At 33.6% G+C, this 24,387-nt stretch overlaps 1 protein-coding gene across 2 annotated transcripts in view; it reads left to right on the top strand.

Annotated features, from left to right (window-relative positions):
- LOC140447949 (UNC93-like protein) overlaps positions 1 to 24,387 on the top strand; it is a 285,521-nt gene that overhangs the window by 57,146 nt on the left and 203,988 nt on the right. The window lies entirely within an intron of this gene.

Consider the following 24,387-nt stretch of genomic DNA (forward strand, 5'->3'; position numbering starts at 1 on the left):
GCTGACTTTTTAGCTTATAAATATTTATAATAATTTTAATATTTTTTATGTCATGCGCTTGTAAATAGGCTCACTGAAAAGATGGTGAAGAAGAACAATTTTTTTAAAGGAACCAATTATGACCAATAGCAACCAAGATAGCATTTTTTTAAATCATATTGTTTATTAACATTAAGAACTGAAAATTGAACAGATTATGAGTGAAGATCTAGATTTTATGATCCAATTTAAATGACATATATACAGAGGTGTAAAAAGTTATAATGAAACTTCAAATTAAAGGTCGCTGGAAAATGTGCAATATCGCAGAACATTTCTTTTTTTAAACTGGGGTAGTTCGAGGGATAAGACCTGGCCTTATTTCACCTGCCAGAAAAATCGAAAAATCTAGGAAAAATAAATAAATAAATTTTTTGCACAAAAAAGTTATTGAATTTTACTATTATTTCGTAAGAAGTACTTAAATTTTAATAATTTGTGTAAATTATTTATATAAATATATAATTATAATACTCCAAATCTCTTTTTATAAATTAAAATATGAAACTACTCATTTTTTAAGAAGTTGTTAATCTTTTTTTACACTTTTACACTTTTTTTAAAAACCAAGATATTGCAAATTTTTCGCCGCTCTTTAATTTGAAGTTACATTCTTAAAATGGAATAATTATGACTGCAGACAAAATAAATATGGTCATTATAATCACCAACATTCGTCATATATAGACACATCAAGAAGAAGAATCAAACGTTTAGTTTTGAATGAATCGGGAATCTCACTTTTTAGTGTATAGCCTAGTGTGTAACCCGGATTAGAGTTCTTCTCTAGACTATTTTGGAAAATATTTTCTTTCTTAGTATTACTGTTATATCTTAGATTCGATGCTTACAATGTATGGCCTATCATCAGGCCATCACACTACATAGCTCTTTGTCCAAATATAAACTGTAAGCTAAAAACAATATAAAACAAACAAGGAACAACTAAATCAAAACAAGGATTAAAATTAAAATAAGGCAACAACTATAATAACCTTAATTCAGTAAGAGAATTGAAACGATATATAATATTAATTAAATTAGAACTGTAACCGTAATTAAGTAAGAGAATTTAATTAATTGATCAAGGGTTTTCAAATTTAAATTAAAATTATAATGTTCTAAGCTAAAACTTTTACATATCAGGCACAAGAAGGCTCTTCCAGTACCGATATGGATCCATTTTCTTTATATATTTTTTTTATTGTATTGTTACTGCATAACTGCTGTAACAGAACGTTATTAGTACAAGGTTAAGAGAAAATAATATTAGCGTGAAAGTAATGATGGGTGGGGTGTACATTCCCAGGTGTATACGGCCATTAGAAACACCGTGTATATATATATATTTTTTTTGTTTTTTTTTATAGTGCAACTGGTTAGTAAAAATAAAAATAACTATATAAAAAAATAAAATGTAAGAATACAGTGTTGTGTTTTTTTTTGGCGAAGTATGCTTATTTTTTGTTTTTTTTTGGACCTTAAATTACTACGTACGTTCGACTATTCCGCGACTATATTCCGCGTACTGTCTAGACTGTCCATGTACTGTCCTCTGATTTTCGTTTATAGTTTGTCAGCTCTCTTAATAGTTTACTAGGATGGTTCTGGAACTCGTTGAAAATTACGTGTGCTTTTTCATAAATTGTTCTTAGGATTCTCTTTTGTTCTGAATTCCTAAATACGTACCTTAATAGAACGTATATAGGTATATTCATATTAAGATCCTCTCTGAACATATAGTTCTGGACTATTTTTAATTTCTTTCTGTTGGATTTGCACGTGTGCTACCAAGCGGCTGAGGCGAATCTTGGTGTTGGCAAAATTATACAATTTGCTATCCTACTATTGTTCTTAAATCTTAGTTTACTCTTCCAAACTATTAGCTATGAGAGTTGACTCCTAAATGTTTTAGCATTTTGATCATTTGTTTCACCTGTTCTGTAAAGGTTAGGTTTTTGTCGAACGTTACACTCAGATATTTGGCTTGATTTCAACATTGATTTGAGTGTCGAATAGGAATAGTACCTAATTTGGTTCGCCTCTTCTTTTTTGGTACATGACGACCTGTGTTTTATCCGGTTTGACAGCTATCTTGCACTATACATACCAATCTTGTAGTTTGTATAGTGCTTTTTGTAGATGTCTTATTGCTAGATCTGGGTTAATATTGCTAGCAGCTATCGCTGTATCGTCTGCATACAGGCGTATCTATTCGGTTGGGGTATCTGCTGTGTATATGGTGTATAGATATGGCGACAACACCGCTCCCTGTGGAGCCTCCATGGTTCCAACTTTTGACTTCGGCTCTATCCGAACTTAGAACCTCCTGTCGGCTAGGTATGACGAGAGAAGACATAATATTCTAATCCTGCCATGTGCATACCAAGGGACGATAATAGCCAGTTTATTGCTTTCTTATTTTTCAGACATTTATAGAGTATTTGTTTAGGTCATTCTGTAAAGAATTTGACAATTTTTTACAAGCAATCATAGCATTTTTAACCTTAAACAGTCAGGTTAATATTCATATATATATATATATATATATATATATATATATATATATATATATATATATATATATATATATATATATAATCGTACAAAAGAATAGTACAACTCGTGTGTAGAGCCAAATACACACTCGTGAGAATTATTGCACAACCCCACCCGTACGGCACGTTTCGCCCGCTCGTGACTGTAATTTTCTCATTCATGGTAATGAGTTCTTTAACACAATAATTAGGTATTAATGACATTATGTTACATTATTACATAATGATATATTCTGTGGAGTATGGCACATGACACATTATGTGTCTTTGGTAATATGCGTTTAAACTTTATTAACATTACTATTACAAATAGAAAAAATGCTAATACTTCGAAAAAGTTACAAACATTTTGGTATTCTTTTTTCAACGTACTCTAATAAGATTTTGCACAATGACAGTATATAACATAGCGTTCTATGATATTTACTGCAGTAAAATTTCCAGATTTGTTTCATCCATTCTACATTAGTGTATATGACTTATTTTTCATTGTTAGCACCAAAATTTTCCGTAACAGGTTAGTGTATATTTTCGATCAAAAAAGGAAAAAAGAATACTTTCTTTCAATGTTAAAATATACTTACACATCAAAAAAAATTCAAGAAATAAAAAATTCGTATATTTATCTTTTAGCTGAATAATCTAACTAAAAATAGGTAAAATTTTAAGTATATTGAATTTTTCTTGATTGGTAACATTATACACAATAATTGATATATTATAAAAGCTGTCAAAATGGCAAATGGAAAACTACGATTACAATAATTCCCGAAAAACAAATATTTTCTATCTTTTAATATACAAAAATAATTAATAATGTTGATAAGAAAGTTGGTTTTTAAATTACATCGACTTTTTTGATTACGCGTCGATATCCTAATTATGTGGTTTTAACAATTTGTATACAACTGTAAATTGATATATATATGGCTCCAAGACATTAACCAACCAATTAATATTTTTAGAAAATTATTGCCAATTTAAATAAATTGTATTGTACTATACTTTATAAGTCATGTATAATATTTATTTTTAACAAAACATCTTTTAAACATGACTGACAATTTTTGGATTTCTGTTGAATTTTTATATGGTCTACTTAGTTAAAATTTCATTTTTACGAGTTTCGGAATTGTTTTGTTTAAACTGTTAAGATGCAAGGAAAATCCAAAAATATAATCTGGGGAACGTGCTTAAGCCGTTGTATTACACGAAGACGAAAAACGTTGCAGTAGTCACCGAATAGGTGAAAGATAAGTGTGTCCCATACATCAGTATCGCGAGAGGTTTAATGAAATAACTGAGAATACCATAAGAGCTGAGCAAATCAGAAACCGTGTCACGATCCCCGTTCAAGATCGTTTGTTAAGGTTTTCCACTCTAAGACAAGGATTTGCACACAAGTGGCATCCAAATATTATGTCGGTCAATAAGTTCACTGTCTAACCATGAGATGGCGACTCTATAATATATAATCCGATGACATTTTGGTAGTGTCAACCTTCAGAAGCATACTATCAAAATTTTATTTCACTAGGACTATTATTTGCCGAGTGACAGTGCATGAAGTGGCGGTATTTTTGTGATTTTATAAACAATGGATTCAAAGCAATTTCGTGTATTGATTTATTAATGTTATTTCTATTTTACTGTTTATCGAATGAAATAATTATTGCCGAAAACATCGAAAAAACGCTAAAAGTTATTATGGCAAACCGCAAAGTGAAGTTGCAAAAGATAGCTAACACTAAAAAGTTATCAATGGGTAGCGTTTTCACTATTATACACAAATATTTTGGTATGAGAAAGCTGTTTTCCAAATGGGTGCAAAACCAATAACGAATTGATGAGTATCGGCGCTTTATTGTAACCTATCAAAGCAGATTCAAACACAATGCTGAATATTTTCTGCTGATCAATGTGGAAAGGAAAATGTACCTGGTTTTATTTTGAATTTTTTTTCCATATGTATTTAGTGCAGTGCTTCCTTTTTTATAGGGTATGTCTGTAAGTTTTTTTTTAGTATTTTTTGAATATTGGTTTTTTTTGTACAAAGCAAAATTTGTATGTAGATTATAAGAAGGGTAAATTATCATCACTGTATATTATGATATAATAATGACCAAGGTAAATTTTTTTAAAACAGTTTTTTTAAGACTATCTTTAATAAATGTCATTTTTTAGTGTTTTTATTATGTTTCATAAACCAGTCTTCTCATATTGCTGGCTCATTATTACAAGGTTGTATGTTACATGTTATATTTACAGAAAAAATTCACTCTAAAATATTTGATAATTTTTCTGGCATTTTGATAGACAATATAACTTCCGTTTTTAAACAAAACCGTTTAATATCTAAAAAATATTTTAAAAGTGATGAAATGTTTGAAGGTTCTAGTTTTAAATATAAAAATAGGGATACAAAAATAGCACACAAATTTGATACATCAAAGATGCGTTATTTATTTAGTTCAATGTCACATGCAACTATGAATGTGATGTATGACAACATCTGAATACCCACTACGATGTAAAATCGAAATTGACGGGAAAACAATAAAGCAGGAAGCAAGGTTTAGATATCTGGGAATAGATATAACTAGTTACGGAGATGTTGAAGAAGAAGTACGACAACAAAGCTTAAAAGCAAGTAAAGCGGCGGATCTCTTAATGACACAATCTGTAAGAACAAACACCTAAGATAAGACACAAAGACAACATACACGGCGGAGACAAGACCTGAGACATCTAAAACAAGACAACTACTAGAAACAACTGAGATGAAAATACTCGGATGAATATCAGGGAAAAGTCTGTTGGATAGGGAGAGAAGCGAAAAAATAAAAAGAACATGCAATATAAAAGACATAAATCAATGGGTGACAAAACGGAAACAGGAGTGAAACTAACACATTAGTAGAATGGCAGAGGATAGGGTAGTACTAATAGCACGAGATAAGTCACCAAATGGAAGAAGAAGTATTGGCGGACCAAGAAAAAGATGGTGCGATAATTTAAACAATTTAGGAGGCTAATATCGAAGAAGAAACAGGCTTTAAAGCTTACATAATAGAAGGAAGAAGAAGAAGAAGATGCAACTATGCATTTATATATTTTTTGCGTCATTGCAAGAAAAATAGTCAAAATAATCCAAAAAACAGACTATTATCTCCTTTTATTGGTAACTTGGATACATATAAATAAAATAAACATATTCATAGAATTTATATTTGAAATATAAATTTCTTACTGGCTTGAAACAAAAAAAATTATTCTCTTATTACTAATACGGCTACAAGATATTTTAGCAAAATTGAAGAGGAATCCTAGTTTTTACAGAATTGCCATATAGTTGTTTTTGTCTACCTCAAGCAACCATTGATACATAGATTGAATCGCTTTTATCATGTTTTTTTGTAACTTTTTTTCTCTTTTTAAAGATGATCGGATGTGCTAACTTCTTATTTTCTGTCTCTTAAATTTGGATATGCGTGTATAAAATATCATATTCTGCTGAACACAGCCTTCTGACCACAGGATTAGTACTGTTATATTGGGATTATCATCTAACACTCTTTCTAACGTTGTATAAATCGCACTGGCGATCTCATTAGCAGATCTGACCATTTTCTTCATTCAAAGAGCACATCTTTGGAACAGAAAAGTGAGCGGTCAGATTCTTAACGTTAAATTTGGATTTGTAAAATACATTACTTACTTCTGCTTTTGCATTGTTTTCATTATGTTGCTGAAATACGGTACGTTTTTCATTAGAGCATGAAAGTTTTGGTTTTTGAATAAAGTTCTAACATTTTAAAATAATTTGCATATTAAAATTAATTTATTTTAGCAGTTTTCTAATAATTATTAATTAATTAAATTTGAAAATGTATTTTTATTTGAAAATTACATATAATTTGAAAAAATTGTTTATAACTTTAAAAAATTCTCTAGGCTTATCTAGTTGACCGATTACAATTTTTTAAAGTGCATTTGAAAGGTGCTTAAGCCTTTCTTTATGTTGAAAACTCGACTATTTCAAGTGTTTTTTGGGGTCCAAAATTATTCTGAAAATTTGCAATTTTTTAGCGAATCCTGCATTCCAACAAAAAATAGACTCGTGTGGAAAATATCCATTTTCCTGTTCCATCTGCTTTTTGATAGATCCCGCCTGAACTATCGGCATTTATCTTAAATCGATTATTCACGAAATCACTGCAGATTAATGTAGTTCAGATATTACTACAATAATTTAGATATTCCAAAATAAACTAACGAAGAACAGTGTTAATTGTATCTATTGTATCCAAAAACAGTTGTATCCTCCCAGATTTACAGCTGAAAATTGTTGATCAATGTAATACTGATTAGATTCAAGAAGATATTTTTGTATAATTTGAAGAATGTAAAGTATAATTTCTTTTCAAACCACTATGAACAGTTTTCTTAGTGTACGGAATTAGATTACGGACTGATTATAACATATTTGGCTCGTAAAATCTACCAAATACATAATGTTAGTCAATTTGTAAGTAGTTCATACTAATTTGATAATAATGATTCCAATTCAAAGTTAGTTCCACTTAATTTTAGTTTTATATTATATTATTTAATTTATTTATTTGGTGCCAGTGAATGATCTTCCGAAACCTTATCAAAGTTAAAAATCTTAATGATCGTTAAAATACGTGTTTGGTATAGAGGTATTTACCGATACTTAAAAATACATTCATCCCATATATATTACATTAATATTGTTTTATCAAAAATATACTTTTATGGGAATATCTTAAAAACTATATACACAAATCAACGAGTGTAGGCTTTTACAACCGGTGTTTTGTAATGATACATTGTTTTCCGTGGCTTGTAGGCCGTGGTATGGAAATATTTCTACCTGACTTTCGTCGGCTGCATATGATATTATCAAAGATAAATAATCGGTAATTGGGTTTTGTCTTACCAGCTGAGACTAATCACCAAGTTAGCGATCACCAATTTAATTCAGAAAATCAGTTTATATCGTGGACCAGGATAGCGCTTCATCATACAAACTCAAAAATTAGTTGAGCTACTTTTCTTAAGTAGCTGTAAATACGAATTGAAGACTTAGAGTAGCGTTTCCCAAATGGTGTGTCGCGACCCGGTACCGGGCCAAGGAAGAAAAATGCCGGGTCGCCTCGCCTCGCCACAAACAGACCGTCGAGTGATCTGCAGCCGGGTACAAGTTCTAAAAGCGACAACAATATAATAGACCAGCCATACTCACAACGCGGCCCGTGGGCCGCATGCGGTCCTCGGAGCGATTTTTCGTGGCCCTCAGACTCTTAGGCAGTAAAACAAAATTTGCGAATTATAATATAATTATATTTCTATTTATGTATTTAACCTTTAACTACGGGCGCCCAACCATGAATCTCAAATACGGGCGCGGTGTACTCTATACACCAGTTACAATTAGCGACAGAAACAAAATTTCTTTAATAATTAGAACTATATTAAATTGCACAACTTGTGTTTAATCAATAATTAGTTATTATATAATAAAAAATAAAACTAACAAATAATTCAAAATGGTAAACCAGTGAGAAAAAAAGAAAACAGTAATTTATTACATATTGAAGCACCAACCTAAAAAATATGCGAAAATTTTTAAATTTTTAGCTAGGTAGAAAAATAAACACATACAAGTCTTTGTTCACTTTCGTCTTCTTCCTGGTTATTTGAGTTAATACACTCAGGACAAATAATGGTGGAATGTTCTTTGCAAACCATTCTCCTGCATGTCTGATACGAAATGGTTGTTACTCTATTTTTACGCTTTCCGCAGCAATAGCACCTTCCTCGTATTTTTGCTGGTGGTTCTTCTTCTTCTTGTTCCACTACAGTAGCTTTATATTGCTTCAGGAATAGTTTTAAATCTAAGGGCAAACTCTGTATTTCAGCTCGTTCTGAAAGGTGTGGTCTCAACAAAGATAAAGATAATTCCTTTAAAAATATCCTTCTATATTTTTGAGGATTGTTTATATTTGCAGCATTATACAGGATTTGGCTGTTAATTCCTGCGAAGTTTAGGAGCTTAAAAAATATAACCATCGGCCACCTTTGCGTTCTTCTTGATACCGAGTATGTACCGCACATTTTATTTACTGTGTCGACACCTCCTTTGTGAGAATTTTATTCTAAAATTATATTTGGCTTTTTTTTTTCTCCGGATCTACTGCAGAATCATTATGCATGGTTGAAATCAAAGGCACAGCTTTATTTTTTGCAGGGACATATGACATTATAGTTAACTCTTTTTGAAAATCGAAAAGGGACGATCCAACTTCTCTTTCTTTATGTGATAGAAACTCCAACGGCAGCTCCCGTTTATTTTTCTTTAGTGTGCCAACCACTCTTACTTTATCTTTCAAAAGATCATTGGCCAATGAGTAACTTGTGTACCAATTATCACATGTCAAGTTCATGTTTTTCCCCTTCCAGTCTTGAAGTAAACGATGTACAATATCAGCAGGTTTATTTGATTTGTTGTAAGGTCCTTGTGGCTGATTACCACAATACACCTCTAAATTTGTAACATAAAATGTCTGGGCATCACACAATACAAATACTTTTAACCCATACTTTGCAGGCTTGGACGGGATATATTGAATAAAACTGCATCTACCTCTGAAAGTTATTAACATTTGGTCAATTGTTACTTCTTCTCCTAAACAGTAGTTATTGTTGCAGTTCTCCACAAAACGATCCAGTGTAACTCGAATAGCAGCAAGCTTATCAGTTTCCTTGCGTATCCCTCTACTATTTTTGTCATCAAATCTTAGAGCAGCAAGCAAAAGTAAAAATCGATCAGCACTCATGCACGCTCTAAATATTTCTGAGCCGGTTCCGTCTTTAGTCCACAATTCAAGAAAATGTGTATGGTTTTACTTTTTAGTTCCTACAAGAAGTAGTAGTCCGATAAATGCCATAGAATTCTGTTTTTGTTGTGTCTAGCCCGTCTCGACCGGTTATACTTTATTCGCATATTTGCAATTTTCAAGTTTGTACACTCAACTGTATTTTCAATAATGTCGTCACTAAAAATTTTTTCGAAAGCACTTCTCTCATTTCTAATATCTCTAGCACTCAGCTTTGGCCCAGGAAGTATTTTTACAATATTTTTGCTGGAAGTTTTGCTACAGGAAGCCGTTTTCTGGTGCAGAAGTTGTAATAGAATGTATTGTCACAGTTTGCAAAACTTTGTTCTCACAATTTGCTAATAATGAACAAATATTAGATGAAGTTTCAAAACTTTCAGCTGTCTGATTCAACGTGCATGAGGCGGTCACAGAACTTAGCAGCAAATATGGCCCTTAATCTTACCGATGAACTGCAGAAAAGTAAATATTTTAGTCTTGCGCTCGAGTCGTCCACTGACAAAACGGCAATTTCTCAACTGCTATTGTTCGTAAAGTATGTATCGAAGGATTGTGTTCTTAAAGAAGATTTTTTGGGCATGATTCCTATGACTGGACAAACTCGAGGAATTGATTATTTGAACACAATAGTAAATTTTTTTAACGAGCATAGCATTCATTTAAAAAAGAGTTTTTCTGTGTGTACAGATGGTTGCCCATCAATGTTGGGGCGAAATATAGGGTTTGTTGATCTGTTGAAAAAACACTTGGGAAATGATAATTTATTGAGTTTCCATTGTATCATTCATCAAGAAAGTTTAGCTGCTAAATTTGGTGAAAATTTCAGCTGTTTTATGAAAACACTTATAAAAATTGTGAATGTCATAAGATCAAATGAACTAAAGCACAGAGAGTTTCAAGAATTTTTTAAAGAACTTATGTCGCAATATGGAGACATTCTTTACCACACAGAAGTGAGATGGCTGAGTAAGAGTAAAGTTTTGGAACGTTTCTTCAGCATTCGACATGAGAATACTCTGTTTTTGGCTACAAAGAATAAAGAGTTTCCTGATATTCATAATTTTAGTTGGTGGCTTAAAGTAGCGTTTCTTCAGATGAAAGTCAATAGATTTCTGACCTACTGAAATTGTTAGCAGACCTAAAGGATGAAATGTCTGTGAGGTTTACTGACTTCAGGAAGTTCCAAAAACCATTTCGCTTGGTGGAAAATCCATGGGCAATAACAACAGCAAATGTAGCTCATCTTTCTATTTTTGTATACGAAGCTAGGGATTTGAAAAATGAGTTAATTGATCTTCAGAATGATACAGAGCTCAGAAGAATTTTTGAAGAAAAAAAGAAGGAAAAAGCTCACTATAAGTTTTGGGAAAAAGTTGAAAATGACAAATTTCCTAACTTAATTGACTGTGCTCAGAAAATTTTGTGTATTTTTGCATCTACATATATCTGTGAGTCTACATTCAGTAAGCTGAAGTTTATAAAAAAGAAGTACAGATCTAAGCTAACTAGTGAGAACGTTGAAAACATTTTGAGAATTTCAGTTTCTTCCCAACCTGCTAACATAGATTCCATTCTAGAAAGCTGTGAAAAATTTCACCCTTCGACTTCAAAAAATTAACAAATTTAGGACTTGACATTCCTAGAGTTAAGTAAAAGACATTTTCGTACTTTTTACATGCAAAACAGGCCATATAATTTATAATTATATTGTTTTTACTTAACTTGTAATAAACTTATGATATAGTCATATATTTTTAAAGTTATTTCATATCACCACTTGTACTTGCGGCCCTGAGGAAAATTGCATTCAAACTATTAGGCTCTCAAAGAAATCCTAGTGAGGGTCCCTGTAATAGACGGTCGAGCAATGTACATCCAGAGGCAGGTACGAGTGATAAGTACAAACTTGCGCTCGATGCGCAGTCTACAACTGTCACAAAAAAGAAGGAGTCCTGGGCCCGACAATATTCTGAAGATTACTTACAGTTCGGTTCTATGAAGGTTGCTGATGACAAACCATTATGTGTTATTTGTTATGCTGTACTTTCAAATGAGTCAGTCCATGAAACCTTCAAATTTAAAGCGGCACTTGAAATTGAAGCACCAGGAATACAGTGGTAAGCCTATAGATTTTTTTTATAAATAAAAGAGAGAATTAATAGCTACCAAAAAGACTATGTCTTGAATTTTTCTCAGAATGCTCAATCTGAAAACCTTGTACTGGCTTCTTATGAAATATTAAAATTAATTATGGAAACCGGTTAGCCTAACACAATTGCCGAGAAATTAATAGTTCCAGCAATGAACTACATTAATGACAATGGAATTAAATGGAATAAATGTGTGGGATTAAGTAGCGATGAAGCACGGACAATGGCAGGCGCTCGTACTGGACTTTTTCCAAGGATCAAAGCCGTAACACCAGAATGAGTTTGGGTGCATTGTAGCATCCACAGAGAGCTATTATCTGTCAAAAAAATGCCACTGCTTTTAACCGAATCTATGCAAGAGTGTGTAAAATTTATACACTTTATAAAATCTCGCCCACTGAACTCAAGAGTATTCTCTGCTTTTGCACTGCGAAGTGCGTGGGCTATCAAAATGGAATGTTTCAAAATGACTTATTGAAGTGAAGGAAGAAATTTCAATATTCTTATAACAACATCCACTAACAATGGCTAGTGATGCAATATTTCAATTTAAAGACAGTTATCATAATGTTAATACAAAGCACGTGGTGTTCGTGTGGTCGAGTACGTGCTTTGTATTCAACAGGTATACTAGCCACTAATGGATATCTCCACTTCATGGTCTGTTCCAGTTTCACTTTTAATAATGTTAATAGGTTAATCAAGGTAGCCTATCTTTGTGATATTTTTGACTTCTTGAACAATTTAAATATGACATTACCAGGTAGCAATGTAGCTGTATTTAAAGTATAAGAGAAGGTGAAAGCTACAACAAAAAAACTTAATTACGTAACGCGGAAATTACAAAGCTTTTACAAAGCTAACAGAACTACAAAAATAGAATAACGCGAATTCATTGCCGAATGAGCTTTCAGAAAGGAACACCTGCTAGGACTGGAAGCAAATCTGAAGGAATATTTTACCCCCATTCACAGCAACAAAGCATGGATAAGGAAACCGTTTACCGTGGACGTAGAATCCGAGACAGGACTTTCGGATTTAGACATGAGTCAGTAATTGAACTATCATATGATAGAGCACTCAAAGACATATTTGACAAAATACCACTGATAGATTTTTGGCTGTTTTGCCGCCAGAAGTACCCAGTTTTAGCAGAAAAAGCGATAAAGTTTTTAATTTCTTTTGTTGCGACCTATAAGTGTGAGGCAGAGTTTTCAACACTGGTTTTCCTCAAAAATAAATTTAATATAGGAACGGTTTGGACGTCGAACCGGACCTGAGTATCAAATTAACATCTTTTCCTCCAAACGTTAAGTTTTTAGTTAAACAGAAACAACTGCATACTTCTCACTAATAAAGTATTTGATTTTTATTTTGTTTTATTACATTTTCCTTTGAGCTAATGATTCTTTATTAACATATATTAAAAAGTATAATAAATATTTAAATAGGTTTTCTTGTATCCATACACCATGGTATGCAAAAAAAATAGTGGGTCACGAAGGATAAGCACAAAATAACCGGACCACGGAAAGATAAGTTTGGGAAACGCTGCCTTAGACCAACAGCCATACATGCAGGGACGGGCTCATAAAAAGGCGCCAACCTAAACTCTAAACAATGGCGCCACGGCCGCTCCCTCCTAAGCTTTTTACATCAAACTTTTTTTAAAATCATAATAAGTTTAATTTTAATTGAAATCCATCAAATATCTGCAGGCTATTTGCCTCATTTTAAACCTTTAAATTAAAATCATGAGAATTCGCTATCATGGAGGGAGATATAATTAATTCTAAATATACATATTTGAAATGTGATGTATGATCTCTTACAATATCACCTTTTACCCATTTTGACCATTTATCAAAATGAACGAATATTTTACAGGTTTAATCGATCTTAGATCTCCACCGTGCTGCACCAATGGCAGTCAATGGAAAATTCGGATATTGCTTCAAATAAATTTCCAATTTTTTATAGGAAGCCTTGATAAATACTAAGTTTGCTGCAGTAAACAGATGCTGTTGCGCATTCAGCTGTTAGATTACTAACATAAGTACCAAATTTAATGTATGAGCTTCACACTACGTATGAATGTGATTAGGATGTAAATTTTGATGCAACTCCGTTGTACTCGCCAGGCTTATTTGTAGCTCCATCAAAGAAATCAGAATCAGCAACACAATTTTTGACATCAAGACAAAAAAAAGGTTTCGGGAATAGTTTTAAACATATTTTCTCCCATAGCAGAAATAACTAATAATAATATTTCAAACTAATTATTCTTTCGTTTACTTCTATTTTATTTAGATATCTTAAGGTATACATACCATACATTACATAAATTGATAAAAACCTGAAATGTCTCTTAATCAGTCAACAACTGTTTCCACGATATAAGAAATATACGTTTTTACACAAGCTTTATGAGAACTTGACTTTTCATGCTCATTTACTGTTTGAATTGAATGTCTAAACCGGTTAACAAAAAATTGTTGAACCATCAAAAAATGCCAAACAAATACAGTAGAGCTTTTTTCACTTCTATTGTTGATACGAGTCGTATTTTATTCTACCCACTGGCTTCGTTATGTAGGATTCTGGGGAGCAACAATCCTATAGGTATTGTCGTCCCAGCAAGAGTGGACCTATGAAGTCATCCACTCTGCTTAGGGGCTTCATGTATAATGTATGAAGTACCCCTAAGCATTTATCCATATTAACTTCTGGATGTTGTGGATTTTTACCAAGTCTTGATAAAGACTTGGTGTGAAACATCTTATAATGAGTGATCAGGTCAATCATCGTTGAAAATAAAACAACTTCTGATGTGTGAAGAAGACTATCTACACAGTCTTAAGATTTTTGCGGTAGCAAATGGAGCAGAGCTCCGACCGGCGACCCCCTAGAGCATACTATGCTCTAGGTGAGGCCGTGGTCAAACGACTGATCCTCACTCTTACAATAAAAATAAAAAATAAAAATAAAAACGTTTATTGTCTTAATAATATATACATTTCATACTTAAAGCTAACTTAAGATATCATAGTCTTCTTTCTTGAAGTCCCGCTGTTGCACCGCCTGATGTTGATTTTTCTTCCTCTCGGTTCCTGATTTTCTGTCGTTCTGTCTTTAGGAGTCTTCTTGTGGCTTGGTCGAAGAAGTATCTGGTCCTTTTCTCAGCCACCTTCCTCAGTGGTGTATATTGGAGCCTTTCTTGGATGGTTGCATTGGTTATTCTTTCTTCCCATGTCGATAATCTGTAACAAGATGTTTCTGTGGCTTCAAGTTTCCTCCAGTTGCTCTCCGCTATGGAACTCGCATAAAGTATTACCGATCTAACGTAGGCCTGGTATAACTGGATATTCTTGGCCTTCGTTAGTGGACTGGTCCTGAAAATATAAGGAAGAATTAGTTTTTTAGCAGTATTCGCTTTTTCTTTGGTTTTTCGTGCTGGACTCCTAGGTATTTGACTGAGTCCCCCGATTGGATCCTATTTCACCCGACTGTGATTTCCTGCACTGGTGGGTTGTTTTTCTGCGTGAACATGATGAATTGTGCCTTCTCTGCGTTGATTTTGATCTTCTATTTATCCGTGTATTCCGTAATTTTTCAAGGTGATTTTCTATAGTTCTGATGGTTCTTCTGTCATCCTTTCCTGTTGCATACACTGCCTTATCATCTGTGTATTGGGCTGTAGATGTTCTTGGATCTGTAGGTAAATCTGAAACAAATATGTTATACAAAATGGGCGATAGAATACTGTGGCATTACTTCTTGGATTTCTTGAATCATCGACATCTTTTGGTCTGCTGAAACTTGAACATTGAAAAGTTCTATTAGTTAAATGCATGTTACATATGTTAACTAAATTTAATATTGAGGTAGTCCAGCTCTGTACATCTTAAAGATTAGTGCCTTTTTCCAAACCGTGTTGTAAGCTTTTTGTATGTCCAGTATTGCCATTTATGTTCTTTGTCTTCTGTTGAACGTTATCTTCGTGTCGCTGATAACTCGTGCAAGTTGTAGTTCGCAGTTTCTTCCGTTTCTGAATCCGAATGGTTCCTCTTGGATGATTCTTGTTCTTTCTGCATGTTTCTTTAGTCTTTTATAGATGATAGATGATTTTTTCCAGGATTTTTACAATTGTTTCTAGGAGAGATACTGACCTGTAACTTTCCGGTCTTCGTCCATCTTTCCTTGGTTTTAGTGGAGGAATTATTTTGGCGTGTTTCCAGTTGTTTGGAAAATGTCCTTTTTCTAGGCAGTATTTGAAGATATAGTACAGTTATACTATTATCTTCTTAGGAAGTTCCTTAAGGGTGATTTTGTGTATTCCTTCCACTTTTCCTTGTTTTTCGAAGTGTATTCCCCCATTGTCTATGATTTGGGGCATCTTCTGTTTTCCTCTTCGTTTTGCTTACAGCATTTTCCAGACGTTTCCTTAGTTTTCTTCTACTTTTCTGATGTTGTTGTGCCACTTATTTTCAGTAAGACTTCTGAGTCTTATTTCTTCAGATAGTGTGTCTCCGTAGTCCCTGAATGCTGGTCTTCTTGTCCTCTGGAAAGCTTTTTTGGCCTTATTTCTGTTCTTTATGATGTTCTGCAGTTTGGTTGGGATGGCCATACCAAAATTTTGACCAAGGTTTATACAAAAATGTGGTTAATACTTACTGGATGTTCATGTTTTGAGCCACTAAATACATGGGTAAAAACCCTTTAAATGTTATGGCAACGTAAGACTCCACTGGAGGTTGCTAGTCCCAAGACAAAGTGTCTACGAGGACTAGTTTTAGTAGGAAGGACTTAGTCCTTGTAGACACTTTGTCCCAGGACTAGCAACCTCCAGTGGAGTCTTACGTTGACATGTTATCTATTCCTGGTGTAACTTAAACATCTTAGTATATAAAATCAAATAATGTAACTCAAATTTAATTTAACAACGTTTAAAGGGTTTTACCCATGTATTTAGTGGCTCAAAACATGTACATCCAATAAGTATTAACCACATTTTTGTATTAACCTTGGTTAAAATTTTAAATTTCATATTTGCTTTAATTAAACTGGTTATACTTTTAGGATAGCACTGATGATGGAATATTAATTCGGAAAACGTTCTGTGATGTAGCCCGATGGGGTGTTTTAATATATACCTTTTATAAAGGAATTTTAAATATTTCTTTTTTAACAAATAGAGTAGTAAAGATGGCGAAAGTTATAAACCATATAAGATATGGTTCCCAATAAAAAATCTTTCAATAAGTAGACCACGAAAACTATGGAACGACAACTTACTGGAGATACATTGACAAACAGACGACAGAGTCATGTCGACATAAAAAGAAGAAGAAGAGCTTGCGTAAAACCCGATTAGAAACAACGAATTAATTAACTGCTGCCCAATAACATCAAGACAGAATGGTTCCAAAATTGCATCCACGCTAGCAGTCATACCATAATATAATACTTGGTTATGTTGCATGATGAGAGTCTCCTTACGAAAGGCGTTGCCACTACACTGGCAGTATAGCTCTGATAGTGTTCATTTTTGATTTTTTTAACTAAAACACGTTTCATTTCTGATTCGTTTATAGAGTTGCATGCTTGTTGTGTTCTGTATTGTAAACAGGCTCTCTTCTTTTCTTTACATTTTGTCTTCACTTCCTCTCTAAACAATGGCGTTTTCTTTTTTGACATGTTAGTGTTCGTTGCTTCGTTCTTCGTTGCTTCACAGCGATCTTCTCTAATATTCTTTTTCTGTATAAGTATTCCATGGATTCCGTATTTAGTCCTTCGACTTAGATTTTTGTTTGTATTGGCGCCGCTTTCTTGGGTGTGGAGTATTTCAGGATGATTCTTATTTTACATAGTGCTAGGCTATGGTCGCTATCTACATCTGCTGAGTTGAGGCATCTTACGTCAATTATTTTTAATGGATGTATATCTCTATTGGTTATAACACAATCTATCCTAGATCTTTGTCCACGATTGCTGTTGAATTTATATTTGTGTTGGTCTTTATTTTCGTTTTAGTTCTTCATTTTCGTTTCCAACATTCTTGCTATGTTTTTGCTTAATTCCAGGTATTACTTGATTGTCTATTCGAGCGTTAAAATCCCCCAAAATTATCATCTTCCCTCTGACTTTATCTACTACTTGTTGAAATCTGTCATAAAATGTTTTCCTTGTTGTTTAAGGCTTGTTATTTTCTGGGCTGCATACTCCGATAATGTTCAGGTTTTCCTTCTCCTTTCTTATTTTTGCTGTTACAACCCTTTCTGATATGTACTGACACTCTTTGATGTGATTGTGGTACCTTTGGTGCATTAGTAAGGCTACACCTTCTTTGGCTGTTTTCTTTTGCTACTTTGCTGTAGACTAGTATGTATTGAACTAATTTTGATTGGCCTTTTCTTTTCTTCTTTATTTCCTGTGGAGCTCTTTTTCAGCACTTAAGTTATTTCTTGAAGCGATCTGATATTCCATATAGTAATTCTCATCTAAGTTTTGGATATTTTTCGCTTGTCCTTATTTCTTACCGTGGTCGTCTTCGTAGTATCAATTTGGTTCCGAAGCTGTACATTGACAGCCTGTACATTGAGGCTGACGAACACCCAAACACATACGCAAACGCGTAAAGCACATACTATCAGAATTAGATTTTTTTCATTTTTTAATAAAACACTCCTTAAGAGGTCTCTTTTACACTGCAATATGATCAGAAAGATCAATGAGCAGTTATCAGTTAGAATCGGACTCAGCAGAATAATCAGAATTTAAAGTTGCATAGGACAAAAAATCTACCACCACATCGTTTCGTCCATTTGTCTTTTTGAAAAGGCATACCCTTTTCGAAAACGAAGCATTAAATTTTCATTTGTAAAGAGTTTGTGCTGTTAGTTGTTCCTCTATTGTCGAATGATCTTTATGCTACGGTTCAGCAAACGGGCGAAGATTGGCAAAGCTCATTTTCATTTAACACCGCACGTTATTAGTATCGGTTAGTTTCCTTATTGTTTTATATATTTTTTGCAGATTAACCTCAAAAAGTCTAAACGTTAATTCTTAGTTCCTCTAGATTTTGTCTATCTGGCCACTTTCTTTTTATTGAAGCCAGGCTTAGGTATATTTTGTGGTTAGTAATTTCAATAGTTGTACATGTACTACTCTCGATATTTCCCATCTTTCCTATATATACAGGGTGTTTCAAAAAAAGGTAACCCCGTCTCTAGAGTAGGTAAAAAACTAAAAAACAGTTGGGGTTTGCTTCGTAAAAAATTTTTGTAACGCCATCCGTTTTCAAGATACAGGGCGTTGAAGAAAAAAAAATTTACGCATTTTTTACGATTTTGCCGAAACTACTGGCAACATTGTAATGAAATTGTATACGAATATGTTTTGGAAGCTGATACATCCCATGAATTTGTTTTTATATCTGATTCTCATAGAAGGCGCTAGTTACACGGATCGTACTAAGTATTAGTCAATATAACTTTTTTAAGAGTATAATTATTAATCAAAATTTCAAGTAAACTTAAACATCATTCAATTTTACACGAAAAAGGTACTCCTGGTAAAACTCGATACCGTGTACTGTTCTCGGAATATTTTGATTTGAAAATTACGAAGTAATAATTGATGCTGGTATAAAATAGTTAGTAATTAAACAAAACTCACAAGAAGAAAATTAAATTAATGACTAACAACATAAAATAAAATTCAATTACAGTAAGTGTTCAAAATGCCCGAATACACGTTTTTTTTCGCGAATACACAAGTCTATTCTGTTTTCTAAAGATTCCATTAACCTTCTAAACGGTAGGGGATCAGCTATGATGTCATTAAATTGACTTTGAATTCTTTCTTCCAATTCTTGGCGTGAATTTACCTCTGTAACATAGACTTTTTCCTTAATATACGACCAAACTGCGTAGTCCAAAGGGTTAAAATCGCATGACCGAGGAGGCCAATGAATCGGAGCTTCTGCATCTCTACCAATCCATCGATTCGGAAAATGATTACTCAACTAATTACGACACCTTCTATCAAAGTGTGGTGGAGCTCCATCGTGCATAAAAAATAAAGATCTTCGCTCGTTTAGCGTTAAATCTTCTAATATCTCGAATAAGGAATTATTTAAAAAATCAAGATACATATCACCATTTAAATTTCCAGGTAGAATATGATAACCTATTAATTTGTTACCTAAAGTTGCTGCCCAAACATTAACTTTAAATGAGTGTTGGTAATGTGATACCCTTTTGACTCGTGGATTCTCATCACACCAGTAGTGTGCATTATGGGAGTTAAACATACCTTGTCGCGTAAAGGTGGCCTCGTCCGTAAAAAGAATGCATTTTAAAAAATTTGGATTGTCCTTTGTTGCAATGTTTCACAAAAATCCACTCTAACCGGTAGATCATCTGGCAAGAGCTCTTGGACTTGTCTGTAATGATAAGGATGTAATTGCTGTTCTTTCAATATCCGCCAAGTACTTAAAGAAGAAGTATTTGTTTGTCTTGCTATATTCCTTACGCTAACTGTTAGTTCTTGATCAAGTAAATTTAAAATATTATTTTCTTTATTAATTGTTCTTGTTGTTCTTGGTCTACCAGAATTTATTTTATTTGGTCTCACATTCCCAGTTTCTCGACAACGTCGTTCAACGGCTCTAAATGTTTTTTTACTTGGTAAGTTTGTTCTAGGAAACTTTTCTGCATAACGTGTCACAGCTGCTAGAACATCCTAAACATTCGCCTAAGGTTAATAACATGTCAGTGTATTCAACATTTGAGTACATTTTGATTTGATTTTACAAATAACAAGGTTTCAAAACTCTAATTATTGTTAATTTATCGTCATAACAATCAATAGATGTCAGATTTCCATGGCACACTTGGAGAAAATAGAGGTATACCTATTAGAACTTTATCATTACTACCAGCATCAATTATTACTTCATAATTTTCAAATCAAAATATTCCGAAAACGGTACACAGAATCGAGTTTTACCAAGAGTACCTTTTTCATGTAAAATTGAATGATGTTTAAGTTTCCTTGAAATTTTGATTAATAGTTATACTCTTAAACAAGTTATATTAACTAATACTTAGTACGATCCGTGTAACTAGCGTGTAACGCAAATATGAAAATCAAATATAAAAACAAATTCATGGGATGTATCAGCTTCCAAAACGTATTCGTATAAAATTTCATTACAATGTTGCCAGTAGTTTCGGCAAAATCGTAAAAAATGCGTAAATTTTTTTTTTCTTCAACGCCTTGTATCTATAAAACGGATGGCGTTACAAAAATTTTTTACTAAGCAAACCCCAATTATTTTTCAGTTTTTTACCTACCCTAGAGACGGGGTTACCTTTTTTTGAAACACCCTGTATATAAGTATTAGATTCTGTATAACTTTGGATGATTAGAGAAATTAAATGCTGATAAAAATACTAAATATACTTCACTTAAAAATTTTACAAAATATATATCAATATTATTTTTAATAAATATAATAAATATTAGGATATTATTCGTTGATTTTATTACAGGTTTATGCAATATAAGTTAATACCCTACTCAACCAAAATTAGAGACTGCGCAAAAAATGTTTATCATATTTCAGTTTCGTCTGTCAGAAATGAGGTTAAAAAATCAGTTTATTTCCATACATTGTCTTATCTCTACCTAAGTTAGAAATTCACTGTTGCAATTATAACAAAATACCGATTTATTGAGAAAAGTTAATTTCGACCAATCTACTAATTATATGTTAGGGTTCTGAACATTGGTTTCACCTCATCGTTGTGCAAAACAGATTATTTATTGATAAGAGATAAATAGTGTTATTTATATCATATGTAGGATTGTATTTTGTATTTATTAGTAATCAAAAAGAAGTGGAAGTAACAATATTAAAGACTGGAACAGAAGCCCTTGAAAACATTGACACCAAAAGGCAGAAATATAGCACAACCGAAAATTACAATTTCTGGACTTAATTTTATGTGAACTTAACATAACTAATTAATTTTTAATGGATTATCCACCAATATTTCAATATGTCATAAGAGAGCTAAAACTTTTATTAAAAAATTGTATTGGGTACAAAGCACAAACTGTAAAACATATTGTTTATTAATCTAAATGATTAAACAAATATTGGAAGAATATCCTTTACTACAGCGGTTCTTAAAAGTTTTTTGGTGATGGGTATCTTTTAGAAAACTAATTTTTTAACGGAACTCTAAACAATAACGCCCTAAACTAAAAGCAAAACCAGTATGTATTGCTTATTAATAATCATACAAAAAAGATAGATACAGCAAAAGTTCCTGAGTAATTAGTTAATTAGTAAGCAAATGATAAAACAAAGTTCAGTTTATTGGAGGCATGATTTCTTTTGTTCCCTATCAACTGGGTAATTTCAGGCTCGCTAGAAGAAAGTTGAATTCTCATGTGTGGTTGGGCATCCAGTCTAGTACGGTATTTAGTTTTTGTAGCTGTATACGCAAATTGTTGGTCAGATAGCAAAGCGGGTCATAAAATGCATTCCTGTCACCCCTTTCTTGCAAACGCTTGAAAGCGTGACCCTGATCCTCCTGGTGTTTCGGCAAATCCGTAAGCGAATCCTTTTTCCCCTACGAGTCGACACCATTTGAGGGTGGCACGTTGCTCCCGCAGCCTGGGACTCCACCCTGCCCTAATCCCTGTATTCCTACACGAACACCCATCCGTTATCCCAACCTCGGGCGAAAAGGTGAACGCAGGTAGGAATAAGGTCACAATCTAGTACTTTTGACAGGTCGCCGCGAAGAAGCCTACTCCTCTACCACTCCAAGATGTGAATACGTACTGCAAGCTCACGTCGTTAATGGGGAACGGAAGTGTCGAGTTTTCAGTTCGTTCAACCTCACTTGGGTTATGCGTAATGAAAGGAATCTGAACGTTATTATCTTGCTTAGGCGGCGTGCCTCTTCAAGAAGGGTCTTCCTTTTTTGCGGGAGTTTTTAATGGTAGAGCAACGTAAGTAAAAGGGATGGAAGTGGCAGTATGCTGCTAGCGGAGCGAGGCAAGCTGAAGATGGGCCTCTTTTGTATAAAAAAGGAGAGTTGAAAGCCCACCATGTCACGAGGAGATAGCACTTTCGCTGTTACCAGATATATGATGGGAACGGCTCTTAGGTTAGCATTTTTGACTAACAGCTTATTTTGTCTGTAGAAGTTTGGCTGGCGAAAATGAAATTTGGAATTCATGGTGAGTATGTGCCCTCAACTAAGTTATTCAGGCTGTTTTTATCGTGCGTAGTACATATCTCTTGCTGAGAGATAGGTTTCTGTTCTTAATGGTATTCATTTTAGATAGTGGATGGATTAGTACTGACGGGTAGTAAGGTTGTTTTCTCATACATTTCTGCAGTATCTTTCTCTTAGTGGTCAAGAATTTTTTAATTTTATGTTTTATAGGTATGTAAGAGGGTTTTAAAGCTGGTGCCACTTTTTTTGCCGGACAACGCGGCCAGGAAATTAGCTCTCTTCCTAACTCTGCCAATAGTGTGTTGGAGATCTGTGTCCCAATTGAGAGAATAATTAAGGTGAACTCCCAAGCAGGACACCGATGGTATGTATTCGAACCCTTCTCCTAAGAGTTATCCGGTTTCCTTCTTCCACTTTGGTGTATGGTGACCCAAATAAGATCCCTTGAGTTTTTGTTATGTTTAAGGTAACCCTCCATCTCTTGCACCAGTTTTCTATTTTGTTTAATTGCATTTGTGCCCAATCAAAATGCAAAAAAAGAGTTGTTAAACACAATAAAAACAGCAAAAATCGAATACCTCGGTCACATTATGAGAAACGATATGGGTTGCTGCAATTACTTCTACAAGGAAAAGTAGAAGGAAAACGAGGATCAGAAGGCGAAGAATTTCCTGGCTGAAAAATCTACGTAGATGATTCAACACAACAACCACAAATTTTTCAGAGCAGCAGTTTACAAAATACTGATTACCATGATGGTGGAAAATTGAGCCCTTTGGGACTTTAGCTAGTGAAACAAAGGGATTCGAGGGTTTGTTGGCTACATTTACTCGAATTGTCCGATTGGTGAAATAAGAATGGATGATTTTGATAAATGATATAGGCAGTTAGGTTCGGTGGAGTTTTTCGATCAATCCGGTATGCCAGACTTGATCGAAAGCCTTCTGGACTCTTGAAAAATATCTATGGTGAAACTATTATGTTCGTTTACGGATTGTGAGATTAAAGTAAGTGCTTCAGTCAATGCATTTTAAGTCTAGTGATCAGATTTGAATCCAAATTGAAAATTGGGGATAATAAAGTGAGCATCCAGGAATTCTACGAGTCTTTCCTTAAGGATCCTCTTGTAGACTTTACGTAGCGTGTTTACGAGTGAAATTGGTCTATAGGATTCTGTACTGCTTTTGGGTTTCCTTGGTTTAGGGATCATGATTGTGTTGGAAATTTCCCAGGAGGTAGGAAAGTAACTTAACTCAGATATGCAATAATTATAATAGTAAGCAGCGGTATGATACTCTCTGGAACTATTGTGGAATGAAAGTAGAGTAGTCGCCCTTTATGACGAGCAGGAAGAGGGGCAGCGAGCCAAGCGGGACAGGCAGCCAAATCGCATTCGCTTCACTATCGAATATTTTAGCGGACGATGCCGATGGTTCAGGTTTTAGCCCTGGCCAGA

Source organism: Diabrotica undecimpunctata, chromosome 8, assembly GCF_040954645.1.
Source record: "Diabrotica undecimpunctata isolate CICGRU chromosome 8, icDiaUnde3, whole genome shotgun sequence".
In the NCBI taxonomy this organism is placed as follows: Eukaryota; Metazoa; Arthropoda; class Insecta; order Coleoptera; family Chrysomelidae; genus Diabrotica; species Diabrotica undecimpunctata.